The 26,525-nt window shown below is 46.2% G+C and overlaps 6 non-coding genes and 47 pseudogenes across 6 annotated transcripts; all 53 read left to right on the top strand.

Moving 5' to 3' along the window:
- The first annotated feature begins 53 nt into the window (after positions 1 to 53).
- Positions 54 to 172, top strand: LOC140286298 (5S ribosomal RNA; annotated as a pseudogene).
- Positions 173 to 441: 269 nt separating this feature from the next.
- On the top strand, positions 442 to 560 carry LOC140306826 (5S ribosomal RNA; annotated as a pseudogene).
- A 267-nt stretch (positions 561 to 827) lies between these two features.
- On the top strand, positions 828 to 946 carry LOC140291510 (5S ribosomal RNA; annotated as a pseudogene).
- A 269-nt stretch (positions 947 to 1,215) lies between these two features.
- LOC140269948 (5S ribosomal RNA) lies at positions 1,216 to 1,334 on the top strand (annotated as a pseudogene).
- A 272-nt stretch (positions 1,335 to 1,606) lies between these two features.
- LOC140277284 (5S ribosomal RNA) lies at positions 1,607 to 1,725 on the top strand (annotated as a pseudogene).
- A 269-nt stretch (positions 1,726 to 1,994) lies between these two features.
- LOC140293286 (5S ribosomal RNA) lies at positions 1,995 to 2,113 on the top strand (annotated as a pseudogene).
- Positions 2,114 to 2,385: 272 nt separating this feature from the next.
- On the top strand, positions 2,386 to 2,504 carry LOC140296390 (5S ribosomal RNA; annotated as a pseudogene).
- A 269-nt stretch (positions 2,505 to 2,773) lies between these two features.
- On the top strand, positions 2,774 to 2,897 carry LOC140279611 (5S ribosomal RNA; annotated as a pseudogene).
- A 269-nt stretch (positions 2,898 to 3,166) lies between these two features.
- LOC140290217 (5S ribosomal RNA) lies at positions 3,167 to 3,285 on the top strand (annotated as a pseudogene).
- A 269-nt stretch (positions 3,286 to 3,554) lies between these two features.
- On the top strand, positions 3,555 to 3,673 carry LOC140269122 (5S ribosomal RNA; annotated as a pseudogene).
- Positions 3,674 to 3,942: 269 nt separating this feature from the next.
- On the top strand, positions 3,943 to 4,061 carry LOC140277277 (5S ribosomal RNA; annotated as a pseudogene).
- A 269-nt stretch (positions 4,062 to 4,330) lies between these two features.
- On the top strand, positions 4,331 to 4,449 carry LOC140293285 (5S ribosomal RNA; annotated as a pseudogene).
- A 272-nt stretch (positions 4,450 to 4,721) lies between these two features.
- LOC140286287 (5S ribosomal RNA) lies at positions 4,722 to 4,840 on the top strand (annotated as a pseudogene).
- Positions 4,841 to 5,109: 269 nt separating this feature from the next.
- LOC140300909 (5S ribosomal RNA) lies at positions 5,110 to 5,228 on the top strand (annotated as a pseudogene).
- Positions 5,229 to 5,497: 269 nt separating this feature from the next.
- On the top strand, positions 5,498 to 5,616 carry LOC140281918 (5S ribosomal RNA; annotated as a pseudogene).
- A 266-nt stretch (positions 5,617 to 5,882) lies between these two features.
- On the top strand, positions 5,883 to 6,001 carry LOC140273094 (5S ribosomal RNA). Its single transcript, XR_011908000.1, has one exon. It is a non-coding gene; the product is annotated as a 5S ribosomal RNA (ribosomal RNA).
- A 269-nt stretch (positions 6,002 to 6,270) lies between these two features.
- Positions 6,271 to 6,389, top strand: LOC140300908 (5S ribosomal RNA; annotated as a pseudogene).
- Positions 6,390 to 6,658: 269 nt separating this feature from the next.
- On the top strand, positions 6,659 to 6,777 carry LOC140281903 (5S ribosomal RNA; annotated as a pseudogene).
- Positions 6,778 to 7,043: 266 nt separating this feature from the next.
- LOC140273020 (5S ribosomal RNA) lies at positions 7,044 to 7,162 on the top strand. The gene has a single exon (XR_011907998.1). It is a non-coding gene; the product is annotated as a 5S ribosomal RNA (ribosomal RNA).
- A 269-nt stretch (positions 7,163 to 7,431) lies between these two features.
- LOC140291896 (5S ribosomal RNA) lies at positions 7,432 to 7,550 on the top strand (annotated as a pseudogene).
- A 269-nt stretch (positions 7,551 to 7,819) lies between these two features.
- LOC140319491 (5S ribosomal RNA) lies at positions 7,820 to 7,938 on the top strand (annotated as a pseudogene).
- A 269-nt stretch (positions 7,939 to 8,207) lies between these two features.
- Positions 8,208 to 8,326, top strand: LOC140292800 (5S ribosomal RNA; annotated as a pseudogene).
- A 269-nt stretch (positions 8,327 to 8,595) lies between these two features.
- On the top strand, positions 8,596 to 8,714 carry LOC140291895 (5S ribosomal RNA; annotated as a pseudogene).
- Positions 8,715 to 14,783: 6,069 nt separating this feature from the next.
- On the top strand, positions 14,784 to 14,902 carry LOC140318566 (5S ribosomal RNA; annotated as a pseudogene).
- Positions 14,903 to 15,171: 269 nt separating this feature from the next.
- LOC140319483 (5S ribosomal RNA) lies at positions 15,172 to 15,290 on the top strand (annotated as a pseudogene).
- Positions 15,291 to 15,559: 269 nt separating this feature from the next.
- Positions 15,560 to 15,678, top strand: LOC140295740 (5S ribosomal RNA; annotated as a pseudogene).
- Positions 15,679 to 15,947: 269 nt separating this feature from the next.
- LOC140300907 (5S ribosomal RNA) lies at positions 15,948 to 16,066 on the top strand (annotated as a pseudogene).
- A 269-nt stretch (positions 16,067 to 16,335) lies between these two features.
- On the top strand, positions 16,336 to 16,454 carry LOC140300906 (5S ribosomal RNA; annotated as a pseudogene).
- A 269-nt stretch (positions 16,455 to 16,723) lies between these two features.
- On the top strand, positions 16,724 to 16,842 carry LOC140291195 (5S ribosomal RNA; annotated as a pseudogene).
- A 266-nt stretch (positions 16,843 to 17,108) lies between these two features.
- Positions 17,109 to 17,227, top strand: LOC140310693 (5S ribosomal RNA; annotated as a pseudogene).
- Positions 17,228 to 17,493: 266 nt separating this feature from the next.
- LOC140304613 (5S ribosomal RNA) lies at positions 17,494 to 17,612 on the top strand (annotated as a pseudogene).
- A 269-nt stretch (positions 17,613 to 17,881) lies between these two features.
- On the top strand, positions 17,882 to 18,000 carry LOC140319480 (5S ribosomal RNA; annotated as a pseudogene).
- Positions 18,001 to 18,269: 269 nt separating this feature from the next.
- On the top strand, positions 18,270 to 18,388 carry LOC140295739 (5S ribosomal RNA; annotated as a pseudogene).
- Positions 18,389 to 18,657: 269 nt separating this feature from the next.
- On the top strand, positions 18,658 to 18,776 carry LOC140300905 (5S ribosomal RNA; annotated as a pseudogene).
- A 269-nt stretch (positions 18,777 to 19,045) lies between these two features.
- LOC140312489 (5S ribosomal RNA) lies at positions 19,046 to 19,164 on the top strand (annotated as a pseudogene).
- A 266-nt stretch (positions 19,165 to 19,430) lies between these two features.
- Positions 19,431 to 19,549, top strand: LOC140310682 (5S ribosomal RNA; annotated as a pseudogene).
- A 266-nt stretch (positions 19,550 to 19,815) lies between these two features.
- LOC140297660 (5S ribosomal RNA) lies at positions 19,816 to 19,934 on the top strand. Its single transcript, XR_011913376.1, has one exon. It is a non-coding gene; the product is annotated as a 5S ribosomal RNA (ribosomal RNA).
- A 269-nt stretch (positions 19,935 to 20,203) lies between these two features.
- Positions 20,204 to 20,322, top strand: LOC140292402 (5S ribosomal RNA; annotated as a pseudogene).
- Positions 20,323 to 20,588: 266 nt separating this feature from the next.
- LOC140293086 (5S ribosomal RNA) lies at positions 20,589 to 20,707 on the top strand. The gene has a single exon (XR_011912638.1). It is a non-coding gene; the product is annotated as a 5S ribosomal RNA (ribosomal RNA).
- Positions 20,708 to 20,976: 269 nt separating this feature from the next.
- LOC140291509 (5S ribosomal RNA) lies at positions 20,977 to 21,095 on the top strand (annotated as a pseudogene).
- A 269-nt stretch (positions 21,096 to 21,364) lies between these two features.
- LOC140306822 (5S ribosomal RNA) lies at positions 21,365 to 21,483 on the top strand (annotated as a pseudogene).
- Positions 21,484 to 21,755: 272 nt separating this feature from the next.
- LOC140277272 (5S ribosomal RNA) lies at positions 21,756 to 21,874 on the top strand (annotated as a pseudogene).
- Positions 21,875 to 22,143: 269 nt separating this feature from the next.
- Positions 22,144 to 22,262, top strand: LOC140295901 (5S ribosomal RNA; annotated as a pseudogene).
- Positions 22,263 to 22,531: 269 nt separating this feature from the next.
- Positions 22,532 to 22,650, top strand: LOC140290455 (5S ribosomal RNA; annotated as a pseudogene).
- A 269-nt stretch (positions 22,651 to 22,919) lies between these two features.
- Positions 22,920 to 23,038, top strand: LOC140316242 (5S ribosomal RNA; annotated as a pseudogene).
- A 657-nt stretch (positions 23,039 to 23,695) lies between these two features.
- Positions 23,696 to 23,813, top strand: LOC140293410 (5S ribosomal RNA; annotated as a pseudogene).
- Positions 23,814 to 24,082: 269 nt separating this feature from the next.
- Positions 24,083 to 24,200, top strand: LOC140289550 (5S ribosomal RNA; annotated as a pseudogene).
- Positions 24,201 to 24,469: 269 nt separating this feature from the next.
- LOC140289228 (5S ribosomal RNA) lies at positions 24,470 to 24,593 on the top strand (annotated as a pseudogene).
- A 269-nt stretch (positions 24,594 to 24,862) lies between these two features.
- LOC140296724 (5S ribosomal RNA) lies at positions 24,863 to 24,971 on the top strand (annotated as a pseudogene).
- A 269-nt stretch (positions 24,972 to 25,240) lies between these two features.
- Positions 25,241 to 25,359, top strand: LOC140312478 (5S ribosomal RNA; annotated as a pseudogene).
- A 266-nt stretch (positions 25,360 to 25,625) lies between these two features.
- Positions 25,626 to 25,744, top strand: LOC140297659 (5S ribosomal RNA). Its single transcript, XR_011913375.1, has one exon. It is a non-coding gene; the product is annotated as a 5S ribosomal RNA (ribosomal RNA).
- A 269-nt stretch (positions 25,745 to 26,013) lies between these two features.
- LOC140292401 (5S ribosomal RNA) lies at positions 26,014 to 26,132 on the top strand (annotated as a pseudogene).
- A 266-nt stretch (positions 26,133 to 26,398) lies between these two features.
- On the top strand, positions 26,399 to 26,517 carry LOC140293075 (5S ribosomal RNA). Its single transcript, XR_011912637.1, has one exon. It is a non-coding gene; the product is annotated as a 5S ribosomal RNA (ribosomal RNA).
- Positions 26,518 to 26,525: the final 8 nt, after the last annotated feature.

Below are 26,525 nucleotides of genomic sequence, written 5' to 3'. Positions count from 1 at the left end.
GGAAGTGTATGATTCCAGTACCTATATAATACACATTTGTACCAGATATTGTTGCTTACCGCCACACCACCCTGAATAAGCTCGACCTCGTCTGATCTCGGAAGCCAAGCAGGGTTGGGCCTGGTTAGTTCTTGAATGGGAGACCGCTTGCGAATACCAGGTGCTGTAAGCTTTTTCTCTTCTCTCTACCACCTGCATGTCTTTTGTTGCAACGTCTGATCACCCTGTGACACATGAGGAAGTTGGTCATCTTCAGCTTCTGCTGCTTTGTTGGCAGACACGAAGTGATCTGAGAGTCTCAGTTTCAGCTGAAGAGAATGATCACATCAAGAAGGAAGATGTGCCCACTAAGAGTCAGCCTTTCTCGGCAATTATCTGGTTACATAGAGGAAGTGTATGATTCCAGTACCTATATAATGCACATTTGTCAGAGACATTGTTGCTTACGGCCACACCACCCTGAACATGCCCGACCTCGTCTGATCTCGGAAGCCAAGGAGGGTTGGGCCTGGTTAGTACTTGGATGGAAGACCTCTTGGGAATACCAGGTGCTTTAAGCTTTTTCTCTTCTCTCTACCACCTGCATGTCTTTTGTTGCAACGTCTGATCACCCTGTGACACATGAGGAAGGTGGTCATCTTCAGCTGCTGCTGCTTTGTTGGCAGACACGAAGTGATCTGAGAGTCTCATTTTCAGCTGGAGAAAATTATCACGTCAGGGAACAAGATGTGCCCACTACATATCAGCCTTTCTCGGCAATTATCTTGTTACAGAGGAACCATATGATTCCATTGCCTATATAATGCACATTTGTCACAGAGATTGTTGCTTACGGCCAAACCACCCTGAATATGTCTGACCTCGTCTGCTCTCAGAAGCCAAGGAGGGTTGGGCCTGGTTAGTACTTGGATGAGAGACCGCTTGGGAATACCAGATGCTGTAAGCTTTTTCTCTTCTCTCTACCACCTGCATGTCTTTTGTTGCAACGTCTGATCACCCTGTGACACATGAGGAAGTTGGTCATCTTCAGCTGCTGCTGCTTTGTTGGCAGACACAAAGTGATCTGAGAGTCTCAGTTTCAGCTGCAGAGAATAATCACGTCAGGGAAGAAGATGTGCCCAGTACACATCAGCCTTTCTCGGAAATTAACTGGTTGCATAGAGGAACCGTATGATTCCAGTACCTATATAATGCACATTTGTCAGAGACATTGTTGCTTACGGCCACACCACCCTGAACATGCCCGACCTCGTCTGATCTCGGAAGCCAAGGAGGGTTGGACCTGGTTAGTACTTGGATGGAAGACCTCTTGGGAATACCAGGTGCTTTAAGCTTTTTCTCTTCTCTCTACCACCTGCATGTCTTTTGTTGCAACGTCTGATCACCCTATGACACATGAGGAAGTTGGTCATCTTCAGCAGCTGCTGCTGCTTTGTTGGCAGACACGAAGTGATCTGAGAGTCTCAGTTTCAGCTGAAGAGAATGATCACATCAAGAAGGAAGATGTGCCCACTAAGAGTCAGCCTTTCTTGGAAATTATCTGGTTACATAGAGGAAGTGTATGATTCCAGTACTTATATAATGCACATTTGTCACAGAAATTGTTCCTTACGGCCACACCACCCTGAATATGCCCGACCTCGTCTGATCTCGGAAGCCAAGGAGGGTTGGGCCTGGTTAGTACTTCAATGGGAGACTGCTTGGGAATACCAGGTGCTGTAAGCGTTTTCTCTTCTCTCTACAACCTGCATGTCTTTTGTTGCAACGTCTGATCACCCTGTGACACATGAGGAAGTTGGTCATCTTCAGCTGCTGCTGCTTTGTTTGAAGACACGAAGTGATCTGAGAGTCTCAGTTTCAGCTGAAGAGAATAATCACGTCAGGGAAGAAGATGTGCCCACTACACATCAGCCTTTCTCAGCAATTATCTGGTTACATAGAGGAACCGTATGATTCCTGTACTTATATAATGCACATTTGTCACTGACATTGTTGCTTACGGCCACACCACCCTCAATATGCCTGACCTCGTCTGATCTCGGAAGCCAAGCAGGGTTGGGCCTGGTTAGTACTTGGGTGGGAGACCGCTTGAAAATACCATTTGCTGTAAGCTTTTTCTCTTCTCTCTACAACCTGCATGTCTTTTGTTGCAACGTCTGATCACCCTGTGACACATGAGGAAGTTGGTCATCTTCAGCTGCTGCTGCTGCTTTGTTGGCAGACATGAAGTGATCTGAGAGTCTCAGTTTCAGCTCCAGAGAATAATCACATCAAGGTGGAAGATGTGCCCACTAAGAGTCAGCCTTTCTCGGCAATTATCTGGTTACATAGAGGAAGTGTATGATTCCAGTACCTATATAATACACATTTGTACCAGATATTGTTGCTTACCGCCACACAACCCTGAATAAGCTCGACCTCGTCTGATCTCGGAAGCCAAGCAGGATTGGGCCTGGTTAGTTCTTGAATGGGAGACCGCTTGCGAATACCAGGTGCTGTAAGCTTTTTCTCTTCTCTCTACCACCTGCATGTCTTTTGTTGCAACGTCTGATCACCCTGTGACACATGAGGAAGTTGGTCATCTTCAGCTTCTGCTGCTTTGTTGGCAGACACGAAGTGATCTGAGAGTCTCAGTTTCAGCTGAAGAGAATGATCACATCAAGAAGGAAGATGTGCCCACTAAGAGTCAGCCTTTCTCGGCAATTATCTGGTTACATAGAGGAAGTGTATGATTCCAGTACCTATATAATACACATTTGTCACAGAGATTGTCGCTTACGGCCACACCACCCTGAATATAATATGCCCGATCTCGTCTGATCTCGGAAGCCAAGCAGGGTTTTGCCTGGTTAGTACTTGGGTGGGAGACTGCTTGGGAATACCAGGTGCTGTAAGCTTTTTCTCTTCTCTCTACCACCTGCATGTCTTTTGTTGTAACATCTGATCACCCTGTGACACATGAGGAAGTTGGTCATCTTCAGCTGCTGCTGCTTTGTTGGCAGACACAAAGTGATCTGAGAGTCTCAGTTTCAGCTGCAGAGAATAATCACATCAGGGAAGAATATATGCCCACTACACATCAGCCTTTCTCGGCAATTATCTGGTTACATAGAGGAACTGTATGATTCCAGTACCTATATAATGCACATTTGTCAAAGACTTTGTTGCTTACGGCCACACCACCCTGAACATATCCGACCTTGTCCGATCTCAGAAGCCAAGCACGGTTGGGCCTGGTTAGTACTTGGATGGGAGACTGCTTTGGAATACCAGGTGCTGTAAGCTTTTTCTCTTCTCTCGACCACCTGCATGTCTTTTGTTGTAACATCTGATCACCCTGTGACACATGAGGAAGTTGGTCATCTTCAGCTGCTGCTGCTTTGTTGGCAGACACGAAGTGATCTGAGAGTCTCAGTTTCAGCTGCAGAGAATTATCACATCAGGGAAGAAGATGTGCCCACTACAAGTCAGCCTTTCTCTGCAATTATCTGGTTACATAGAGGAACTGTATGATTCCAGTACCTATATAATGCACATTTGTCACAGTTATGGTTGCTTACGGCCACACCACCCTGAACATGCCCGACCTCGTCTGATCTCGGAAGCCAAGGAGGGTTGGGCCTGGTTAGTACTTGGATGGAAGACCTCTTGGGAATACCAGGTGCTTTAAGTTTTTTCTCTTCTCTCTACCACCTGCATGTCTTTTGTTGCAACGTCTGATCACCCTGTGACACATGAGGAAGGTGGTCATCTTCAGCTGCTGCTGCTTTGTTGGCAGACACGAAGTGATCTGAGAGTCTCAGTTTCAGCTGCAGAGAATGATCACATCAGGGAAGAAGATGTGCCCATAACAAGTGAGCCTTTCTCGGAAATTATCTGGTTACATAGAGGAAGTGTATGATTCCAGTACTTATATAATGCACATTTGTCACAGAAATTGTTCCTTACGGCCACACCACCCTGAATATGCCCGACCTCGTCTGATCTCGGAAGCCAAGGAGGGTTGGGCCTGGTTAGTACTTCAATGGGAGACTGCTTGGGAATACCAGGTGCTGTAAGCGTTTTCTCTTCTCTCTACAACCTGCATGTCTTTTGTTGCAACGTCTGATCACCCTGTGACACATGAGGAAGTTGGTCATCTTCAGCTGCTGCTGCTTTGTTTGAAGACACGAAGTGATCTGAGAGTCTCAGTTTCAGCTGAAGAGAATAATCACGTCAGGGAAGAAGATGTGCCCACTACACATCAGCCTTTCTCAGCAATTATCTGGTTACATAGAGGAACCGTATGATTCCTGTACTTATATAATGCACATTTGTCACAGACATTGTTGCTTACGGCCACACCACCCTCAATATGCCTGACCTCGTCTGATCTCGGAAGCCAAGCAGGGTTGGGCCTGGTTAGTACTTGGGTGGGAGACCGCTTGAAAATACCATTTGCTGTAAGCTTTTTCTCTTCTCTCTACAACCTGCATGTCTTTTGTTGCAACGTCTGATCACCCTGTGACACATGAGGAAGTTGGTCATCTTCAGCTGCTGCTGCTGCTTTGTTGGCAGACATGAAGTGATCTGAGAGTCTCAGTTACAGCTCCAGAGAATAATCACATCAAGGAGGAAGATGTGCCCACTAAGAGTCAGCCTTTCTCGGCAATTATCTGGTTACATAGAGGAAGTGTATGATCCCAGTACCTATATAATACACATTTGCACCAGATATTGTTGCTTACCGCCACACCACCCTGAATAAGCTCGACCTCGTCTGATCTCGGAAGCCAAGCAGGGTTGGGCCTGGTTAGTTCTTGAATGGGAGACCGCTTGCGAATACCAGGTGCTGTAAGCTTTTTCTCTTCTCTCTACCACCTGCATGTCTTTTGTTGCAACGTCTGATCACCCTGTGACACATGAGGAAGTTGGTCATCTTCAGCTTCTGCTGCTTTGTTGGCAGACATGAAGTGATCTGAGAGTCTCAGTTTCAGTTGCAGAGAATGATCACATCAGAGAAGATGATTTACCCGCTACACATCAGCCTTTCTCGGCAATTATCTGGTTGCATAGAGGAACCGTATGATTCCAGTACCTATATAATGCACATTTGTCAGAGACATTGCTGCTTACGGCCACACCACCCGGAACATGCCTGACCTCGTCTGATCTCGGAAGCCAAGCAGGGTTGGGCCTGGTTAGTACTTGGATGGGAGACCACTTGGGAATACCAGGTGCTGTAAATTTTTTCTCTTCTCTCTACCACCTGCATGTCTTTTGTTGCAACGTCTGATCACCCTGTGACACATGAGGAAGTTGGTCATCTTCAGCTGCTGCTGCTTTGTTGGCAGACATGAAGTGATCTGAGAGTCTCAGTTTCAGTTGCAGAGAATGATCACATCAGAGAAGATGATTTACCCGCTACACATCAGCCTTTCTCGGCAATTATCTGGTTACATAGAGGAACCGTATGATTCCAGTACCTATATAATGCACATTTGTCAGAGACATTGCTGCTTACGGCCACACCACCCGGAACATGCCTGACCTCGCCTGATCTCGGAAGCCAAGCAGGGTTGGGCCTGGTTAGTACTTGAATGGGAGACCACTTGGGAATACCAGGTGCTGTAAATTTTTTCTCTTCTCTCTACCACCTACATGTCTTTTGTTGCAATGTCTGATCGCCCTGTGACACATGAGGAAGTTGGTCATCTTCAGCTGCTGCTGCTTTGTTGGCAGACACGAAGTGATATGAGAGTCTCAGTTTCAGCTGGAGAGAATAATCACGTCAGGGAAGATGTTTCCACTACTTATCAGCCTTTCTTGGCAATTATCTGGTTGCATAGAGGAACCGTATGATTCCAGTACCTATACAGTTTATATTTGTCACAGACATTGTTGCTTACGGCCACACCACCCTGAATATGCCCGACCTCGTCTGATCTTGGAAGCCAAGCAGGGTTGGGCCTGGTTAGTACTTGGATGGGAGACCGCTTGGGAATACCAGGTGCTGTAAGCTTTTTCTCTTCTCTCAACCACCTGCATGTCTTTTGTTGCAACGTCTGATCACCCTGTGACACATGAGGAAGTTGGTCATCTTCAGCTGCTGCTGCTTTGTTGGCAGACACGAAGTGATCTTAGAGTCTCATTTTCAGCTGGAGAAAATTATCACGTCAGGGAACAAGATGTGCCCACTACATATCAGCCTTTCTCGGCAATTATCTGGTTGCATAGAGGAACCGTATGATTCCAGTACCTATATAATGCACATTTGTCAGAGACATTGCTGCTTACGGCCACACCACCCGGAACATGCCTGACCTCGTCTGATCTCGGAAGCCAAGCAGGGTTGGGCCTGGTTAGTACTTGGATGGGAGACCACTTGGGAATACCAGGTGCTGTAAATTTTTTCTCTTCTCTCTACCACCTGCATGTCTTTTGTTGCAACGTCTGATCACCCTGTGACACATGAGGAAGTTGGTCATCTTCAGCTGCTGCTGCTTTGTTGGCAGACATGAAGTGATCTGAGAGTCTCAGTTTCAGTTGCAGAGAATGATCACATCAGAGAAGATGATTTACCCGCTACACATCAGCCTTTCTCGGCAATTATCTGGTTACATAGAGGAACCGTATGATTCCAGTACCTATATAATGCACATTTGTCAGAGACATTGCTGCTTACGGCCACACCACCCGGAACATGCCTGACCTCGCCTGATCTCGGAAGCCAAGCAGGGTTGGGCCTGGTTAGTACTTGAATGGGAGACCACTTGGGAATACCAGGTGCTGTAAATTTTTTCTCTTCTCTCTACCACCTACATGTCTTTTGTTGCAATGTCTGATCGCCCTGTGACACATGAGGAAGTTGGTCATCTTCAGCTGCTGCTGCTTTGTTGGCAGACACGAAGTGATATGAGAGTCTCAGTTTCAGCTGGAGAGAATAATCACGTCAGGGAAGATGTTTCCACTACTTATCAGCCTTTCTTGGCAATTATCTGGTTGCATAGAGGAACCGTATGATTCCAGTACCTATACAGTTTATATTTGTCACAGACATTGTTGCTTACGGCCACACCACCCTGAATATGCCCGACCTCGTCTGATCTTGGAAGCCAAGCAGGGTTGGGCCTGGTTAGTACTTGGATGGGAGACCGCTTGGGAATACCAGGTGCTGTAAGCTTTTTCTCTTCTCTCAACCACCTGCATGTCTTTTGTTGCAACGTCTGATCACCCTGTGACACATGAGGAAGTTGGTCATCTTCAGCTGCTGCTGCTTTGTTGGCAGACACGAAGTGATCTTAGAGTCTCATTTTCAGCTGGAGAAAATTATCACGTCAGGGAACAAGATGTGCCCACTACATATCAGCCTTTCTCGGCAATTATCTTGTTACATAGAGGAACCATATGATTCCATTGCCTATATAATGCACATTTGTCACAGAGATTGTTGCTTACGGCCAAACCACCCTGAATATGTCTGACCTCGTCTGCTCACAGAAGCCAAGGAGGGTTGGGCCTGGTTAGTACTTGGATGAGAGACCGCTTGGGAATACCAGGTGCTGTAAGCTTTTTCTCTTCTCTCGACCACCTGCATGTCTTTTGTTGCAAAGTCTGATCACCCTGTGACACATGAGGAAGTTGGTCATCTTCAGCTGCTGCTGCTTTGTTGGCAGACACGAAGTGATCTGAGAGTCTCAGTTTCAGCTGCAGAGAATTATCACATCAGGGAAGAAGATGTGCCCACTACAAGTCAGCCTTTCTCTGCAATTATCTGGTTACATAGAGGAACTGTATGATTCCAGTACCTATATAATGCACATTTGTCACAGTTATGGTTACTTACGGCCACACCACCCTGAATATGCCCGACCTCATCTGATCTCGGAAGCCAAGCAGGTTTGGACCTGGTTAGTACTTGGATGGTAGACTGTCTGGGAATACCAGGTGCTGTAAGCTTTTTCTCTTCTCTCTACCACCTGCATGTCTTTTGTTGAAACGTCTGATCACCCTGTGACACATGAGGAAGTTGGTCATCTTCAGCTGCTGCTGCTTTGTTGGCAGACACAAAGTGATCTGAGAGTCTCAGTTTCAGCTGCAGAGAATAATCACATCAGGTAAGAAGATGTGCCCACTACAAGTTAGCCTTTCTCGGCAATTATCTGGTTACATAGAGGAACTGTATTATTCCAGTACCTATATAATGCACATTTGTCACAGACATTGTTGCTTACGGACACACCACCCTGAACATGCCCGACCTCGTCTGATCTTGGAAGCCAAGCAGGGTTGGGCCTTGTTAGTACTTGAATGGGAGACAGCTTGGGAATACCAGGTGCTGTAAGCTTTTTCTCTTCTCTCAACCACCTGCATGTCTTTTGTTGCAACGTCTGATCACCCTGTGACACATGAGGAAGTTGGTCATCTTCAGCTGCTGCTGCTTTGTTGGCAGACACGAAGTGATCTTAGAGTCTCATTTTCAGCTGGAGAAAATTATCACGTCAGGGAACAAGATGTGCCCACTACATATCAGCCTTTCTCGGCAATTATCTTGTTACATAGAGGAACCATATGATTCCATTGCCTATATAATGCACATTTGTCACAGAGATTGTTGCTTACGGCCAAACCACCCTGAATATGTCTGACCTCGTCTGCTCACAGAAGCCAAGGAGGGTTGGGCCTGGTTAGTACTTGGATGAGAGACCGCTTGGGAATACCAGGTGCTGTAAGCTTTTTCTCTTCTCTCTACCACCTGCATGTCTTTTGTTGCAACGTCTGATCACCCTGTGACACATGAGGAAGTTGGTCATCTTCAGCTAATGCTGCTTTGTTGGCAGACACAAAGTGATCTGAGAGTCTCAGTTTCAGCTGCAGAGAATAATCACATCAGGGAAGAAGATATGCCCACTACAAGTCAGCCTTTCTCGGCAATTATCTGGTTACATAGAGGAACTGTATGATTCCAGTACCTATATAATGCACATTTGTCAAAGACTTTGTTGCTTACGGCCACACCACCCTGAACACGCCCATTTTTCTGATGAGCAACAGGTGTGGGAGCCACAGAGTGCAGCAGCAGGTCTGAGGAGCTCTCGCTCCAATTGTTTGCTGAGTGTTTTTGTCTTTCCTTCCTTTCTTTTGTTTGTTTTTCCAGCAATATAGATATAGATCTTGATTCTTTTTTTTGTGTGGGGATTATCCCTCCCCATCAGCGCAGGCGGTGGGGAGGCGCTTTTTGTTCTGTTTTGTTTTTCAGATGGATGATTTGGTGGGGGTAGTGGACCGGAGAGACGAGACAATGGACAAGTTAACTGGGAAAATGGTGACAGAGAAGGATGTAGGAGAGGCTTCCTATAAAAAAGAGCTGACAATGGTCATAGATATTGAGGGGCCAGAGAAGGTGACAATTATTAACCTTCTGAGGACGATACGCATGCTGTGCGGAGGAATTCTGGGGTGTAGGCCCTTGGGGCCAACATCCTATGAAATCACTCTAAGCAACGAAATAGCAAGAGACAAATTAATGGATGGCTTCAAGATGGGAGCAATGGTGGTAACGGGGAGGAAACTGGTAAATGATGAACTGATCGTCTCTTTTCTAAATTTGCCAGCATATGTTTCGGATGAGGAGATCTTGGAGAAATTGCGAGGATGGGGAGTGGAAGCAGTATCCAAAATAAAGAGGAGAATGTGGCCTGGAACATCGATTGTGGATGGCACAAGGTTTGTCAGGGTGAGATTCACAGATGCAGTACAGTCTCTGCCATACTCTGCAAAATTCAACACGGCCAACGGACACCACTTCTTCAGGGTCATACACGATAGACAGGTAAAGGTATGCCGATTATGTTTGCAGCCGGGACATATTGTCCGAGAATGCCCAGAATTTGTGTGCCACAAATGTGGTGGTCAAGGGCACTATGCCAGGGAGTGTGTTGAGGGAGGAGAGCGATGTATAGTCTGCTGCAACCCGTTAACAAACTGTGTGTGTGCTAGTGCAAGTGAGGAGGATGGACAAGACTCAACGGGAGATGAAGAATCTGATGGGCTGGGGGAGGTGGATCTGGAGGTTAGTGAGCCTCAGGGAGTGAAAATTACCCCAGACTCTCTGATATATTCCGCTGGGCAGGCTCCAGAAGTTGGGGGGACTCGAAAAATGGGTCCTGCCTGCGATCTGGCGGGGGGAGCCCGAAAAATGGGCTCTACCCTGGATACCAAGGACCAGGCTGTGGAGCTGGCACAGGGAGGGGCTCAGGTAAGCTCACATACTAAATATAGAGGCGAAAAAACAAGTGAAGAATATGCAACCGACTCAGTGGCTACTTCGAATAGAAGTGAACGGAGGCAGCAAACGCCCGAGCTGGGGAGTGAGCCCCTCCCAGATACATGTTTATCGCCTATGGGCCCAAGCGAAACCCCCCCCAGCTCAAGCTTGGAGATGGATCGCCAGCTACTGACGGCAAGAAAAAGGGCACCTTTGGAGAGAGTCGGTCAAAAAGTGCGGAAAAAACTAAAATGAAGGGTTTGGCCAGATAAGTAGACTGTACATCTCCCTTTTCCTTATGCTCACTATCTTTTCACAAAATGTGGCGGGGCTGAGGAACGAAAAGAGGATGGAGGAGTTCTTCCTGAGTGTAGATTGTGATATAGTTGTGTTGCAAGAAACTAACTGGGATGGTGATATACTAGCAAAAATAGAGAAATTATGGGTAGGCAGCATTTATATCTCAAATGGAGTAAATAAATGTTGTGGGGTGGCTGTATTAATAAAAAATAGCAAGTTATTTAAAGATATAAAAGAAATACATAGAGATGACCAGGGTAGGCAATTAATATTAGACCTAAATTATAAAAATAATATTATTAGACTGATAAATAGCTATGCCCCCAACATTGAAACGGAGAGAAAGAGGTATTTTGAAAATCTAAAGGGATTCATAAGCACCAACACGATCCTAATAGGAGATTTGAATGTGGCACTCTCACGACTAGATGTCTCGGCGGCAAATGTTTTTAAAAATGACAGCAGCAGAAGAGCTTTATTGAATATAATGAATGAAAATGATCTAATTGATATCTGGAGATTATTAAATAAAGACAAGGTAGCTTTTTCAAGGAAGAGCGTAATCAAAGGAATATTGAAGCAAACTAGAATAGATCTATGCTTAATAAGTAGAAATATTGTTCAATGGATAAATACAATTGATTATGGAAGCAGCCATATTAGTGACCATGGTCCGATCATTTTAACGTTGAAGGACCGCCAAGTCACAAATAAGTTTAATCTATGGTGCTTAAATAATAGTTTACTTGAAGATAGTAAATATATAAATATCATTAATAAACAACTAGATTATATAAATGAAGAAGTGGACATAATACAGGAACCTTTAGAATGGTGGGAACACGTTAAAACAAGATTGAAAACAAAAACGATTCATTACTGTATCAATAAGAAGTGGGAAGAAAATAGGGTAGAGAGGCAACTGAAGAAGGACATAAATAAAGAACAGGTAAGGTTGGATGATGATCCCAGCCGGGATACATACAAACTGTCTCTCTTGATGAAGCGCCTGGACGATTTGGGCAGGAGGAAATGTCAAGGGGCTTGCGTAAGGGCAAGGGTGCAGCATTGGGTGGAGGGGGAAAAATCGACAGCATTCTTCTTGGGATTGGAGAAGAGAAACAAAAATAGGTCCATAATAACTTCCTTACTGAATGACCAAGAGGTGGAGGTGTGCGAGGAGGGAGACATGATGGAGGTCAGTCGGCTGTTTTATCAAAGACTCTTTAGCTCTGACACACTAGATAGAACTCACGCGGATCATCTGTTCTCACTAATTAAAAACAAATTAACTAAGGAAGAAGCCCAGATAACTGACAATAAAATATTCAAATTAGAAGTTGAGGGGGCAATAATGTCATTAGGGAACAACAAGAGTCCGGGACGGGATGGGATGACAACTGAATTCTATAAAACTTTCAGTGATAAATTGGTACCGATTCTGACGAAAATCTATACAGAAATAACGGAAAATAAAAACATAGTTATACCTAGAACATTTAATGAGGGAATAATTAAATTAATATATAAAAATAACGGAGATAGAAATAACTTGAATAATTATAGACCGATAAGCTTGTTAAATACGGATTATAAAATATTTATGAAAATACTGGCTAATAGAATCAAACCCATAATGCCACATATAATAAATAAAAACCAGGCCTACAGTGTACCGAGTCGGACAATATATGACACCATACTGACCGCAAAGGAGACGCTAAGGCTCCTGCAGGAGAGTGGCGGGTATTTCCTGAACCTGGACTTCGAGAAGGCATTCGATAGAGTCGAGCATGAGTACCTTTGGGGGGTCTTGAAGGCCTTTGGGTTCGGGAACAGATTCGTCGGCTGGGTGCGGACCCTCTACAATTCGGCAACGAGTAGGGTAAGTCTGAATGGAAACCTGACGGACCCCGTCCGGCTGTGGCGATCGGTGAGACAGGGGTGTCCGCTCTCCTCTCTGCTGTTCACCTTGGCTGTGGAGCCGCTAGCCTGTTTAATAGATGGGGACCCTGATGTCCGGGGGGTTCTCTCCTCCGGAGGAGGACAGATAAAGCTCCTCCAGTTCGCTGACGACACTACGTTGGTAGCAGCCGACCCCAAGAGCCTAACTCTGGCTCTGGGGTTGGTGGATTTCTTCTGCAAAGCGACTGGAGGCAAGCTGAATCTGTCCAAATCTGGCTTGCTGTGCTGCGGAGCCGCGGCCGCTCCGCCGCAGCTCTCCCAGGTATGTTTGATAGATGGCCCCTTCAAGTTTTTGGGAGTGTACCTGGGGGTGGACGAGCAGCTTGCGGCGGAGAGATCATGGTCTGCGGTCACAGGGAGGATAGAGAACACCTTAAGCCTCTGGAGGATGAGGGCCCTCGGGCATAGGGGAAGAGTGGTTGTCGCCAACGCGCTGGCGGTTACTAAGCTTTACCATACCCTGCATGTCCATGCCGCGCCGCGGAGTGTGTTGACCGCCCTGAACCGGTCATTCAATAATTTCATCTGGAAAGGTAAGAGAATCATGGTGTCGCATAACACTCTCATTGGTGGTAAGAAAAACGGCGGTCTCAACCTCGTGGACATAGACACGAAACGACTGGCTTTTAGATTGCGACTGCTAACAAAACTCTTCAATAATCCGGACCTGCATCTTTGGCATGAAGCTTTAGGGCGGTCAATAAACTCCTGCGGGCGGCATGGCATGTTTAACCTATGTCAAGTTCTCCCATCAACGAGCCTCTGTCACCTTGATCCTTTCTGGGCTGAGGTGATGGAGGCTTGGCAGGCATTCCGACCAGGTCTGGACGGTAAGATTCAACATCTCGGACAGCTTTTGCGGCAGCCGCTCTTCCACAACCCAGATCTGCAGCAGGCAGGGCGGCCATTTAGGTGCGCGGCTCTGGAGAGAGGAGGAGTCGACACCTTTGGGACTGTCTTGGATCGGCACGGCAGGTTGGATCTGGTTCGTGTTGAGAATACTCTAAGAAAAGAAAACATCATACATAGGAAAGAGGTGGTGAGGAGGGTGTGCGCCCAGCTGGCAGAGAATGTACCTCCAGACTGGCTGCTCGTCCTCGGCTCTGTGGTGCGGTCATCAAGACTGGTAAGTGGGCCAACCTTTGTCTGTAATTATGGGGATAGAGTTTTAAATTTTGGGGAATTGAACACGAAACAAATATATAACTTGTTTCTGCGCAAAATTGTAAAAGCACCAGCTGCTACTAGACAGTGGAGGATGATTTTTGAGCATATAACGACAAAGACAATCTGGAAGACAATAGCTAGCCCGTTAATTCCACCCTCGGTCTTTAACACCGATTTCAAAATGAGGCACAGGATAATGTATACAGCAATTATTCTCCATCAAATCAACAAAAACAGGTGGTCCAGGGACTGTCCGGCGTGTGAATCCCATCCGGAGACGATACAGCACATCTTCCTGGAGTGTCCAGCTTCGAGGAGCTTTCGCGACCACTTGTGGGCACTAATCACTGAGAAATGTAACCTCCGACCAGTGGGAACATTAAGGGACCAAATGCAGCTCTTCGGGCTCTTCACCCAAACACCCAGCAATGTTAATTCAGTCTTGGTAAATTTCTTACTTTCAGTTGCTAAACACGCCTTGTACATTTGCAGGTGCGATCTATTGTTTGAAAAAAAGAAAAACAATTCTTGGTCCCTTTTTGTTGGTCTGGTGGAATGGTATTTAAGATCTCTCTTTATGGTTAAAAGGGAGGTATTCATGGAGTCGTTTCTCCCGAATAACAGTTTTGTTGTAGTTGACAATGGAGATCTAAGTTTGAATTTTTGAATATCGTGTGACAGTGTTGTAAAACTACCTTTTTGTATTTTTCTAATAAATAAAAAAAAAAAAAAAAAAAAAACATATCCGACCTTGTCCGATCTCGGAAGCCAAGCACGGTTGGGCCTGGTTAGTACTTGGATGGGAGACTGCTTTGGAATACCAGGTGCTGTAAGCTTTTTCTCTTCTCTCTACCACCTGCATGTCTTTTGTTGTAACATCTGATCACCCTGTGACACATGAGGAAGTTGGTCATCTTCAGCTGCTGCTGCTTTGTTGGCAGACACAAAGTGATCTGAGAGTCTCAGTTTCAGCTGCAGAGAATAATCACATCAGGGAAGAATATATGCCCACTACACATCAGCCTTTCTCGGCAATTATCTGGTTACATAGAGGAACTGTATGATTCCAGTACCTATATAATGCACATTTGTCAAAGACTTTGTTGCTTACGGCCACACCACCCTGAACATATCCGACCTTGTCCGATCTCGGAAGCCAAGCACGGTTGGGCCTGGTTAGTACTTGGATGGGAGACTGCTTTGGAATACCAGGTGCTGTAAGCTTTTTCTCTTCTCTCGACCACCTGCGTGTCTTTTGTTGCAAAGTCTGATCACCCTGTGACACATGAGGAAGTTGGTCATCTTCAGCTGCTGCTGCTTTGTTGGCAGACACGAAGTGATCTGAGAGTCTCAGTTTCAGCTGCAGAGAATTATCACATCAGGGAAGAAGATGTGCCCACTACAAGTCAGCCTTTCTCTGCAATTATCTGGTTACATAGAGGAACTGTATGATTCCAGTACCTATATAATGCACATTTGTCACAGTTATGGTTACTTACGGCCACACCACCCTGAATATGCCCGACCTCATCTGATCTCGGAAGCCAAGCAGGTTTGGACCTGGTTAGTACTTGGATGGTAGACTGTCTGGGAATACCAGGTGCTGTAAGCTTTTTCTCTTCTCTCTACCACCTGCATGTCTTTTGTTGAAACGTCTGATCACCCTGTGACACATGAGGAAGTTGGTCATCTTCAGCTGCTGCTGCTTTGTTGGCAGACACAAAGTGATCTGAGAGTCTCAGTTTCAGCTGCAGAGAATAATCACATCAGGGAAGAAGATGTGCCCACTACAAGTTAGCCTTTCTCGGCAATTATCTGGTTACATAGAGGAACTGTATTATTCCAGTACCTATATAATGCACATTTGTCACAGACATTGTTGCTTACGGACACACCACCCTGAACATGCCCGACCTCGTCTGATCTTGGAAGCCAAGCAGGGTTGGTCCTTGTTAGTACTTGAATGGGAGACAGCTTGGGAATACCAGGTGCTGTAAGCTTTTTCTCTTCTCTCAACCACCTGCATGTCTTTTGTTGCAACGTCTGATCACCCTGTGACACATGAGGAAGTTGGTCATCTTCAGCTGCTGCTGCTTTGTTGGCAGACATGAAGTGATCTGAGAGTCTCAGTTTCAGTTGCAGAGAATGATCACATCAGAGAAGATGATTTACCCGCTACACATCAGCCTTTCTCGGCAATTATCTGGTTGCATAGAGGAACCGTATGATTCCAGTACCTATATAATGCACATTTGTCAGAGACATTGCTGCTTACGGCCACACCACCCGGAACATGCCTGACCTCGTCTGATCTCGGAAGCCAAGCAGGGTTGGGCCTGGTTAGTACTTGGATGGGAGACCACTTGGGAATACCAGGTGCTGTAAATTTTTTCTCTTCTCTCTACCACCTGCATGTCTTTTGTTGCAACGTCTGATCACCCTGTGACACATGAGGAAGTTGGTCATCTTCAGCTGCTGCTGCTTTGTTGGCAGACATGAAGTGATCTGAGAGTCTCAGTTTCAGTTGCAGAGAATGATCACATCAGAGAAGATGATTTACCCGCTACACATCAGCCTTTCTCGGCAATTATCTGGTTGCATAGAGGAACCGTATGATTCCAGTACCTATATAATGCACATTTGTCAGAGACATTGCTGCTTACGGCCACACCACCCGGAACATGCCTGACCTCGTCTGATCTCGGAAGCCAAGCAGGGTTGGGCCTGGTTAGTACTTGGATGGGAGACCACTTGGGAATACCAGGTGCTGTAAATTTTTTCTCTTCTCTCTACCACCTGCTTGTCTTTTGTTGCAACGTCTGATCACCCTGTGACACATGAGGAAGTTGGTCATCTTCAGCTGCTGCTGCTTTGTTGGCAGACATGAAGTGATCTGAGAGTCTCAGTTTCAGCTGCAGAGAATAATCACATCAGGGAAGAAGATGTGCCCACTACAAGTTAGCCTTTCTTGGCAATTATCTGGTTGCATAGAGGAACCGTATGATTCCAGTACCTATATAATGCACATTTGTCACAGACATTGTTACTTACGGCCACACCACCCTGAATATGCCCGACCTCGTCTGATCTCAGAACCCAAGCAGGGTTGCGCCTGGTTAGTACTTGGATGGGAGACCACTTTGGAATACCAGGTGCTGTAAATTTTTTCTCTTCTCTCTACCACCTGCATGTCTTTTGTTGCAATGTCTGATCGCCCTGTGACACATGAGGAAGTTGGTCATCTTCAGCTGCTGCTGCTTTGTTGGCAGACACGAAGTGATATGAGAGTCTCAGTTTCAGCTGGAGAGAATAATCACGTCAGGGAAGATGTTTCCACTACTTATCAGCCTTTCTTGGCAATTATCTGGTTGCATAGAGGAACCGTATGATTCCAGTACCTATACAGTTTATATTTGTCACAGACATTGTTGCTTACGGCCACACCACCCTGAATATGCCCGACCTCGTCTGATCTTGGAAGCCAAGGAGGGTTGGGCCTGGTTAGTACTTGGATGGGAGACCGCTTGGGAATACCAGGTGCTGTAAATTTTTTCTCTTCTCTCTACCACCTGCATGTCTTTTGTTGCAATGTCTGATCGCCCTGTGACACATGAGGAAGTTGGTCATCTTCAGCTGCTGCTGCTTTGTTGGCAGACACGAAGTGATATGAGAGTCTCAGTTTCAGCTGGAGAGAATAATCACGTCAGGGAAGATGTTTCCACTACTTATCAGCCTTTCTTGGCAATTATCTGGTTGCATAGAGGAACCGTATGATTCCAGTACCTATACAGTTTATATTTGTCACAGACATTGTTGCTTACGGCCACACCACCCTGAATATGCCCGACCTCGTCTGATCTTGGAAGCCAAGCAGGGTTGGGCCTGGTTAGTACTTGGATGGGAGACTGCTTGGCAATACCAGGTGCTGTAAGCTTTTTCTCTTCTCTCAACCACCTGCATGTCTTTTGTTGCAACGTCTGATCACCCTGTGACACATGAGGAAGTTGGTCATCTTCAGCTGCTGCTGCTTTGTTGGCAGACACGAAGTGATCTGAGAGTCTCAGTTTCAGCTGCAGAGAATTATCACATCAGGGAAGAAGATGTGCCCACTACAAGTCAGCCTTTCTCTGCAATTATCTGGTTACATAGAGGAACTGTATGATTCCAGTACCTATATAATGCACATTTGTCACAGTTATGGTTACTTACGGCCACACCACCCTGAATATGCCCGACCTCATCTGATCTCGGAAGCCAAGCAGGTTTGGACCTGGTTAGTACTTGGATGGTAGACTGTCTGGGAATACCAGGTGCTGTAAGCTTTTTCTCTTCTCTCTACCACCTGCATGTCTTTTGTTGAAACGTCTGATCACCCTGTGACACATGAGGAAGTTGGTCATCTTCAGCTGCTGCTGCTTTGTTGATAGACACAAAGTGATCTGAGAGTCTCAGTTTCAGCTGCAGAGAATAATCACATCAGGGAAGAAGATGTGCCCACTACAAGTTAGCCTTTCTCGGCAATTATCTGGTTACATAGAGGAACTGTATTATTCCAGTACCTATATAATGCACATTTGTCACAGACATTGTTGCTTACGGACACACCACCCTGAACATGCCCGACCTCGTCTGATCTTGGAAGCCAAGCAGGGTTGGTCCTTGTTAGTACTTGAATGGGAGACAGCTTGGGAATACCAGGTGCTGTAAGCTTTTTCTCTTCTCTCAACCACCTGCATGTCTTTTGTTGCAACGTCTGATCACCCTGTGACACATGAGGAAGTTGGTCATCTTCAGCTGCTGCTGCTTTGTTGGCAGACATGAAGTGATCTGAGAGTCTCAGTTTCAGTTGCAGAGAATGATCACATCAGAGAAGATGATTTACCCGCTACACATCAGCCTTTCTCGGCAATTATCTGGTTGCATAGAGGAACCGTATGATTCCAGTACCTATATAATGCACATTTGTCAGAGACATTGCTGCTTACGGCCACACCACCCGGAACATGCCTGACCTCGTCTGATCTCGGAAGCCAAGCAGGGTTGGGCCTGGTTAGTACTTGGATGGGAGACCACTTGGGAATACCAGGTGCTGTAAATTTTTTCTCTTCTCTCTACCACCTGCTTGTCTTTTGTTGCAACGTCTGATCACCCTGTGACACATGAGGAAGTTGGTCATCTTCAGCTGCTGCTGCTTTGTTGGCAGACATGAAGTGATCTGAGAGTCTCAGTTTCAGCTGCAGAGAATAATCACATCAGGGAAGAAGATGTGCCCACTACAAGTTAGCCTTTCTTGGCAATTATCTGGTTGCATAGAGGAACCGTATGATTCCAGTACCTATATAATGCACATTTGTCACAGACATTGTTACTTACGGCCACACCACCCTGAATATGCCCGACCTCGTCTGATCTCAGAACCCAAGCAGGGTTGGGCCTGGTTAGTACTTGGATGGGAGACCACTTTGGAATACCAGGTGCTGTAAATTTTTTCTCTTCTCTCTACCACCTGCATGTCTTTTGTTGCAATGTCTGATCGCCCTGTGACACATGAGGAAGTTGGTCATCTTCAGCTGCTGCTGCTTTGTTGGCAGACACGAAGTGATATGAGAGTCTCACTTTCAGCTGGAGAGAATAATCACGTCAGGGAAGATGTTTCCACTACTTATCAGCCTTTCTTGGCAATTATCTGGTTGCATAGAGGAACCGTATGATTCCAGTACCTATACAGTTTATATTTGTCACAGACATTGTTGCTTACGGCCACACCACCCTGAATATGCCCGACCTCGTCTGATCTTGGAAGCCAAGGAGGGTTGGGCCTGGTTAGTACTTGGATGGGAGACCGCTTGGGAATACCAGGTGCTGTAAATTTTTTCTCTTCTCTCTACCACCTGCATGTCTTTTGTTGCAATGTCTGATCGCCCTGTGACACATGAGGAAGTTGGTCATCTTCAGCTGCTGCTGCTTTGTTGGCAGACACGAAGTGATATGAGAGTCTCAGTTTCAGCTGGAGAGAATAATCACGTCAGGGAAGATGTTTCCACTACTTATCAGCCTTTCTTGGCAATTATCTGGTTGCATAGAGGAACCGTATGATTCCAGTACCTATACAGTTTATATTTGTCACAGACATTGTTGCTTACGGCCACACCACCCTGAATATGCCCGACCTCGTCTGATCTTGGAAGCCAAGCAGGGTTGGGCCTGGTTAGTACTTGGATGGGAGACTGCTTGGGAATACCAGGTGCTGTAAGCTTTTTCTCTTCTCTCAACCACCTGCATGTCTTTTGTTGCAACGTCTGATCACCCTGTGACACATGAGGAAGTTGGTCATCTTCAGCTGCTGCTGCTTTGTTGGCAGACACGAAGTGATCTGAGAGTCTCAGTTTCAGCTGCAGAGAATAATCACATCAGGGAAGAAGATGTGCCCACTACAAGTTAGCCTTTCTTGGCAATTATCTGGTTGCATAGAGGAACCGTATGATTCCAGTACCTATATAATGCACATTTGTCACGGACATTGTTACTTACGGCCACACCACCCTGAATATGCCCGACCTCGTCTGATCTCAGAACCCAAGCAGGGTTGGGCCTTGTTAGTACTTGAATGGGAGACTGCTTGGGAATACCAGGTGCTGTAAATTTTTTCTCTTCTCTCTACCACCTGCATGTCTTTTGTTGCAATGTCTGATCGCCCTGTGACACATGAGGAAGTTGGTCATCTTCAGCTGCTGCTGCTTTGTTGGCAGACACGAAGTGATATGAGAGTCTCAGTTTCAGCTGGAGAGAATAATCACGTCAGGGAAGATGTTTCCACTACTTATCAGCCTTTCTTGGCAATTATCTGGTTGCATAGAGGAACCGTATGATTCCAGTACCTATACAGTTTATATTTGTCACAGACATTGTTGCTTATGGCCACACCACCCTGAATATGCCCGACCTCGTCTGATCTTGGAAGCCAAGCAGGGTTGGGCCTGGTTAGTACTTGGATGGGAGACCGCTTGGGAATACCAGGTGCTGTAAGCTTTTTCTCTTCTCTCAACCACCTGCATGTCTTTTGTTGCAACGTCTGATCACCCTGTGACACATGAGGAAGTTGGTCATCTTCAGCTGCTGCTGCTTTGTTGGCAGACACGAAGTGATCTTAGAGTCTCATTTTCAGCTGGAGAAAATTATCACGTCAGGGAACAAGATGTGCCCACTACATATCAGCCTTTCTCGGCAATTATCTTGTTACATAGAGGAACCATATGATTCCATATCCTATATAATGCACATTTGTCACAGAGATTGTTGCTTACGGCCAAACCACCCTGAATATGTCTGACCTCGTCTGCTCTCAGAAGCCAAGGAGGGTTGGGCCTGGTTAGTACTTGGATGAGAGACCGCTTGGGAATACCAGATGCTGTAAGCTTTTTCTCTTCTCTCTACCACCTGCATGTCTTTTGTTGCAACGTCTGATCACCCTGTGACACATGAGGAAGTTGGTCATCTTCAGCTGCTGCTGCTTTGTTGGCAGACACAAAGTGATCTGAGAGTCTCAGTTTCAGCTGCAGAGAATAATCACGTCAGGGAAGAAGATGTGCCCAGTACACATCAGCCTTTCTCGGAAATTAACTGGTTGCATAGAGGAACCGTATGATTCCAGTACCTATATAATGCACATTTGTCAGAGACATTGTTGCTTACGGCCACACCACCCTGAACATGCCCGACCTCGTCTGATCTCGGAAGCCAAGGAGGGTTGGGCCTGGTTAGTACTTGGATGGAAGACCTCTTGGGAATACCAGGTGCTTTAAGCTTTTTCTCTTCTCTCTACCACCTGTATGTCTTTTGTTGCAACGTCTGATCACCCTATGACACATGAGGAAGTTGGTCATCTTCAGCAGCTGCTGCTGCTTTGTTGGCAGACACGAAGTGATCTGAGAGTCTCAGTTTAAGCTGCAGAGAATGATCACATCAGGGAAGAAGATGTGCCCATAACAAGTGAGCCTTTCTCGGAAATTATCTGGTTACATAGAGGAAGTGTATGATTACAGTACTTATATAATGCACATTTGTCACAGAAATTGTTCCTTACGGCCACACCACCCTGAATATGCCCGACCTCGTCTGATCTCGGAAGCCAAGGAGGGTTGGGCCTGGTTAGTACTTCAATGGGAGACTGCTTGGGAATACCAGGTGCTGTAAGCGTTTTCTCTTCTCTCTACAACCTGCATGTCTTTTGTTGCAATGTCTGATCACCCTGTGACACATGAGGAAGTTGGTCATCTTCAGCTGCTGCTGCTTTGTTGGAAGACACGAAGTGATCTGAGAGTCTCAGTTTCAGCTGTAGAGAATAATCACATCAGGGAAGAAGATGTGCCCACTACAAGTTAGCCTTTCTTGGCAATTATCTGGTTGCATAGAGGAACCGTATGATTCCAGTACCTATATAATGCACATTTGTCACAGACATTGTTACTTACGGCCACACCACCCTGAATTTGCCCAACCTCGTGTGATCTCGGAAGCCAAACAGGGTTGAGCCTGCTTAGTACTTGGATGGGAGACTGCTTGGGAATACCAGGTGCTGTAAGCTTCTTCTCTTCTCTCTACCACCTGCATGTCTTTTGTTGCAACGTCTGATCACCCTGTGACACATGAGGAAGATGGTCATCTTCAGCTGCTGCTGCTTTGTTGGCAGACACGAAGTGATCTGAGAGTCTCAGTTTCAGTTGCAGAGAATGATCACATCAGAGAAGATGATTTGCCCGCTACACATAACCCTTTCTCGGCAATTATCTGGTTGCATAGAGGAACCGTATGATTCCAGTACCTATATAATGCACATTTGTCAGAGACATTGTTGCTTACGGCCACACCACCCTGAATAAGCCCGACCTCGTCTGATCTCGGACGCCAAGCAGGGTTGTACCTGGTTAGTACTTGGATGGGAGACAGCTTGGGAATACCAGGTGCTGTAAGCTTTTTCTCTTCTCTCTACCACCTGCATGTCTTTTGTTGCAACGTCTGATCACCCTGTGACACGTGAAGAAGTTGGTCATCTTCAGCTGCTGCTGCTTTGTTGGAAGACACGAAGTGATCTGAGAGTCTCAGTTTCAGCTGAAGAGAATAATCACGTCAGGGAAGAAGATGTGCCCACTACACATCAGCCGTTCTCATCAATTATCTGGTTACATAGAGGAACCGTATGATTCCTGTACTTATATAATGCACATTTGTCACAGACATTGTTACTTACGGCCACACCACCCTGAATTTGCCTGACCTCGTCTGATCTCGGAAGCCAAGCAGTGTTGGGCCTGTTTAGTACTTGGGTGGGAGACCGCTTGGGAATACCAGGTGCTGTAAGCTTTTTCTCTTCTCTCTACCACCTGCATGTGTTTTGTTGCAACGTCTGATCACCCTGTGACACATGAGGAAGTTGGTCATCTTCAGCTGCTGCTGCTTTGTTGGCAGACACGAAGTGATCTGAGAGTCTCAGTTTCAGCTGAAGAGAATGATCACATCAGAGAAGATGATATGCCCACTACACATCAGCCTTTCTCGGCAATTATCTGGTTTCATAGAGGAAGTGTATGATTCCAGTACCTATATAATTCACATTTGTAACAAATATTGTTGCTTACCGCCACACCACCCTGAATAAGCCCCACCTTGTCTTAACCTGGAAGCCAAGCAGGGTTGGGACTGGTTTGTACTTCAATGGGAGACTGCTTGGGAATACCAGGTGCTGTAAGCTTTTTCTCTTCTCTCTACCACCTGCATGTCTTTTGTTGCAACATCTGATCACCCTGTGACACATGAGGAAGTTTGTCATCTTCAGCTTCTGCTACTTTGTTGGCAGACACGAAGTGATCTGAGAGTCTCAGTTTCAACTGAAGAGAATAATAACGTCAGGGAACAAGATGTGCCCACTACACATCAGCCTTTCTCGGCAATTATCTGGTTACATAGAGGAACTGTATGATTCCAGTACCTATATAATGCACATTTGTCACAGACATTGTTGCTTACGGCCACACCACCCTCAATATGCCTGACCTCGTCTGATCTCGGAAGCCAAGCACGGTTGGCCTGGTTAGTACTTGGGTGGGAGACTGCTTGGGAATACCAGGTGCTGTAAGCTTTATCTCTTCTCTGGACCACCTGAATGTCTTTTGTTGCAACGTCTGATCACCCTGTGACACATGAGGAAGTTAGTCATCTTCAGCTTCTGCTGCTTTGTTGGCAGACACGAATTGATCTGAGAGTCTCAGTTTCAGCTGCAGAGAATAATCACGTCAGGGAAGAAGATGTGCCCACTACACATAAGCCTTTCTCTGCAATTATCTGGTTACATAGAGGAACCGTATGATTCCAGTACCTATATAATGCACATTTGTCACAGACATTGTCGCTTACGGCCACACCACCCTGAACATGCCTGACCTCGTCTGATCTCGGAAGCCAAGCACGGTTGGCCTGGTTAGTACTTGGGTGGGAGACTGCTTGGGAATACCAGGTGCTGTAAGCTTTATCTCTTCTCTGGACCACCCGAATGTCTTTTGTTGCAACGTCTGATCACCCTGTGACACATGAGGAAGTTGGTCATCTTCAGCTTCTGCTGCTTTGTTGGCAGACACGAAGTGATCTGAGAGTCTCAGTTTCAGCTGCAGAGAATAATCACGTCAGGGAAGAAGATGTGCCCACTACACATAAGCCTTTCTCTGCAATTATCTGGTTACATAGAGGAACCGTATGATTCCAGTACCTATATAATGCACATTTGTCACAGAGATTGTCGCTTACGGCCACACCACCCTGAATATAATATGCCCGACCTCGTCCGATCTCGGAAGCCAAGCGGGGTTGTGCCTGGTTAGTATTTGGGTGGGAGACTGCTTGGGAATACCAGGTGCTGTAAGCTTTTTCTCTTCTCTCTACCACCTGCATGTCTTTTGTTGCAACTTCTGATCACCCTGTGACACATGAGGAAGTTGGTCATCTTCAGCTGCTGCTGCTTTGTTGGCAGACACGAAGTGATCTGAGAGTCTCAGTTTCAGCTGCAGAGAATAATCACATCAGGGAAGAAGATGTGCCCACTACAAGTCAGCCTTTCTCGGCAATTATCTGGTTACATAGAGGAACCGTATGATTCCAGTACCTATATAATGCACATTTGTCACAGACCATGTTGCTTACGGCCACACCACCCTGAACATGTCTGATCTCGGAAGCCAAGGAGGGTTGGGCCTGGTTAGTACTTAAATGGGAGACCGCTTGGGAATACCAGGAGCTGTAAGCTTTTTGTCTTCTCTCGACCACCTGCATGTCTTTTGTTGCAACGTCTGATCCCCCTGTGACACATGAGGAAGTTGGTCATCTTCAGCTGCTGCTGCTTTGTTGGCAGACACGAAGTGATCTGAGAGTCTCAGTTTAAGCTGCAGAGAATAATCACATCAGGGAAGAAGATGTGCCCATAACAAGTCAGCCTTTCTCATCAATTATCTGGTTACATAGAGGAACCGTATGATTCCAGTACCTATATAATGCACATTTGTCACAGACATTGTTACTTACGGCCACACCACCCTGAATATGCCCGACCTCGTCTGATCTCAGAACCCAAGCAGGGTTGGGCCTGGTTAGTACTTGGATGGGAGACCACTTTGGAATACCAGGTGCTGTAAATTTTTTCTCTTCTCTCTACCACCTGCATGTCTTTTGTTGCAATGTCTGATCGCCCTGTGACACATGAGGAAGTTGGTCATCTTCAGCTGCTGCTGCTTTGTTGGCAGACACGAAGTGATATGAGAGTCTCAGTTTCAGCTGGAGAGAATAATCACGTCAGGGAAGATGTTTCCACTACTTATCAGCCTTTCTTGGCAATTATCTGGTTGCATAGAGGAACCGTATGATTCCAGTACCTATACAGTTTATATTTGTCACAGACATTGTTGCTTACGGCCACACCACCCTGAATATGCCCGACCTCGTCTGATCTTGGAAGCCAAGCAGGGTTGGGCCTGGTTAGTACTTGGATGGGAGACTGCTTGGGAATACCAGGTGCTGTAAGCTTTTTCTCTTCTCTCAACCACCTGCATGTCTTTTGTTGCAACGTCTGATCACCCTGTGACACATGAGGAAGTTGGTCATCTTCAGCTGCTGCTGCTTTGTTGGCAGACACGAAGTGATCTGAGAGTCTCAGTTTCAGCTGCAGAGAATAATCACATCAGGGAAGAAGATGTGCCCACTACAAGTTAGCCTTTCTTGGCAATTATCTGGTTGCATAGAGGAACCGTATGATTCCAGTACCTATATAATGCACATTTGTCACGGACATTGTTACTTACGGCCACACCACCCTGAATATGCCCGACCTCGTCTGATCTCAGAACCCAAGCAGGGTTGGGCCTTGTTAGTACTTGAATGGGAGACTGCTTGGGAATACCAGGTGCTGTAAATTTTTTCTCTTCTCTCTACCACCTGCATGTCTTTTGTTGCAATGTCTGATCGCCCTGTGACACATGAGGAAGTTGGTCATCTTCAGCTGCTGCTGCTTTGTTGGCAGACACGAAGTGATATGAGAGTCTCAGTTTCAGCTGGAGAGAATAATCACGTCAGGGAAGATGTTTCCACTACTTATCAGCCTTTCTTGGCAATTATCTGGTTGCATAGAGGAACCGTATGATTCCAGTACCTATACAGTTTATATTTGTCACAGACATTGTTGCTTATGGCCACACCACCCTGAATATGCCCGACCTCGTCTGATCTTGGAAGCCAAGCAGGGTTGGGCCTGGTTAGTACTTGGATGGGAGACCGCTTGGGAATACCAGGTGCTGTAAGCTTTTTCTCT

Source organism: Leuresthes tenuis, unplaced genomic scaffold, assembly GCF_036924035.1.
Source record: "Leuresthes tenuis unplaced genomic scaffold, fLeuTen1.0.hap1 SCAF_1, whole genome shotgun sequence".
NCBI lineage: Eukaryota > Metazoa > Chordata > Actinopteri > Atheriniformes > Atherinopsidae > Leuresthes > Leuresthes tenuis.
The sequence above is the reverse complement of the archived record's forward strand: the minus strand, read 5'-3'. Positions and strand labels throughout refer to the sequence as shown.